General features: G+C 39.3%; 1 non-coding gene across 1 annotated transcript; it reads left to right on the top strand.

Annotated features, from left to right (window-relative positions):
• Positions 1–1,076: 1,076 nt before the first annotated feature.
• LOC113002236 (small nucleolar RNA R71) lies at positions 1,077–1,183 on the top strand. The gene has a single exon (XR_003267780.1). It is a non-coding gene; the product is annotated as a small nucleolar RNA R71 (small nucleolar RNA).
• The last annotated feature ends 1,348 nt before the right edge of the window (positions 1,184–2,531 follow it).

Genomic DNA, 2,531 nt, shown 5'->3' with positions numbered 1-2,531 from the left:
CTTCCATTTTTTTGTTGGAAAATGCTCTTGGAGGGAATGGAAGAGGGATATGTTGCTTCTCTTTAGATTCACCTACATAGAAATTGTTAGGTAACTTACTCTTTAAATTTTTGTCATCATATTTTTCTGGAGTAGAGTGAGGTTGGGCAAGTTCATTGGCGGATGAGGAAGATGCTACTGGTTGAGGTCCTTGACACTGCTTTTCTGACCCCAATGTAATGGCACTCACATTTTTGGGATTCTGGACAGATTGAGAAGGTAATCTATCAGAATTATGGGACTGTTGTTGATTGAACTGTGTAGCTAACATTCCCATCTGATTAGTTAAGCTCTGAATGGAGGCTCTGGTCTCTTGCTGAAACTGCATGTTTTGCATAGTCATTTGCCTCACAAGTTCTTCAAGGGAAGGTTGCGGAGGGGCCTCAACTGTTTGCTGTTTCTGGGGCTGTTGTTGTTGTTGCTGGATTGGTGGAGGAACGTATGGTCTGCTTGGGCGAACAACATTTTGAAAATAAGGCTGTTGTTGTTGCTGCTGTTGTGAAGGATTCAACCATCTAAGGTTGGGATGATTCCTCCATCCGGGATTGTACCTGTTGCTGAAGAGATCATAGTTATTCTGTTGTGGTTGATTTTGCTGTTGAGATTGAGGAGGTATGTTGTAGATGTTTGTAGCATAAGCTTCAGGCTGTTCAATTGCTTCAGATTGTTGCCCAGAAGGGAAAAGGTTTGTGTGGTGGTCGGCAGAGGAGCATAAACCATAGATTCTGGCGACATGTTCAGATTTTTGATTCATGGCCAGTTGGGTTACCAGGTTAACCAAGGCATCTAGTTTACCTTCAAGCTTCTTAGTCTCAACTGATGAAGATGAATTCGTGGCTACTTCATGCACTCCTCTAATGACAATAGCATCATTTTTGGCACTGAATTCCTGGGAGTTGGAAGCCATCTTATCAATTAAATTTATGGCTTCAGCAGGGGTCATGTCTCCAAGGGCTCCACCACTGGCAGCATCTATCATACTTCTCTCCATGTTGCTGAGTCCTTCATAAAAATATTGGAGGAGAAGCTGCTCTGAAATCTGGTGGTGAGGGAAACTAGCACATAATTTTTTAAATCTCTCCCAATATTCATATAGGCTCTCTCCACTAAATTGTCTAATGCCTGAAATATCTTTTTTGATGGTCGTGGTCCTGGAAGCAGGGAAAACTTTTTCTAAGAATACTCTGTTGAGGTCATCCCAGCTCGTGATGGACCTTGGAGCAAGGTAATATAGCCAGTCCTTTGCCACTCCCTCTAAAGAATGAGGAAAGGCCTTCAGAAATATGTGATCCTCCTGGACATTTGGTGGTTTCATGGTGGAGCAGACAATATGAAATTCTTTCAGATGCTTGTGTGGGTCTTCACCTACAAGGCCATGAAACTTTGGAAGCAAATGGATCAGTCCAGTTTTAAGAACATATGGGGCATCCTCATCAGGGTATTGGATGCACAAGCTTTCGTAGGTGAAATCAGGTGCAGTCAATTCCCTTAGAGTCCTCTCACGGGGTGGAGGGTGTGCCATGTTCTCAGAATATTCAAAATCAGAATGTTCAAAATTATAATGCTCAAAATCACCAATATCAGAATGCTCAGGATGCTCAAAAGGTACTAAATGATGTCTAACTAATCTATGAAATGTCCTATCTATCTCAGGATCAAAGGGTTGTAAGTCAGATGGATTTCCTCTAGTCATACACTAAATTCAGCATGCACAATTAGTTGCCTTCTTATGCAAGTAACAATGTAGGTTCGAACTACAGCTACCATTAAATGATATCCAAATGACTTGAAATTTTGTGAGCAACCTTATAAAATTATGAGAAGATAGCACCAAAAATTTCAAATGAAAATTCGAAGTCTAACTATATAAGCTAAAAATGATAAGTTAAGAAAAATAAGAGAATAATACTTGAAAAATAAAAAACTTTTGACAGAATCACTTTTTTTGGACGATGGAGACCTCAGCCGACACTGCCATGGCGTAGGAAATTTTTTTCTACCCCAAATACATATATAATAATTGCGATTCTGATAACCGGAGCAAAAGTTATGGCCGTTAAAAGTTTTAACAAAAATCAAATTTGCTACTGTTTTGGAACTTCAAATCTGACCAAACTAAAGGTTCTAGCTATTTTTCCCACAAAATATAGATTAAAAGAAGTTACCACACAAAAATTCAGCCAAAAATAACAACTCTAGCTACTAAAACAAAAAATCTCAAATAATTCAGCAAGGGTAGTCGCTAAAATCCATCGCTACATGATTTCCACTACTACTCTGTTTTGCCGCAAGCAAAAGTGGTCGCTAAATCCGTCGCAAAACACCCAAAACTGAAATAGGGGAAGCGCTTAACAGAAAAACTAAAACAGAACACACATTAAACAAAATACCAAGACACTAAACAACACTAACACACACACTAACACAACACTAACAATTAAATATAAAACACGAAAGAATTAAACACTAACACGACACTAGTGTCGCAACCT

The sequence above is a fragment of the Glycine max genome, chromosome 7 (genome assembly GCF_000004515.6).
Source record: "Glycine max cultivar Williams 82 chromosome 7, Glycine_max_v4.0, whole genome shotgun sequence".
NCBI lineage: Eukaryota > Viridiplantae > Streptophyta > Magnoliopsida > Fabales > Fabaceae > Glycine > Glycine max.
The sequence above is the reverse complement of the archived record's forward strand: the minus strand, read 5'-3'. Positions and strand labels throughout refer to the sequence as shown.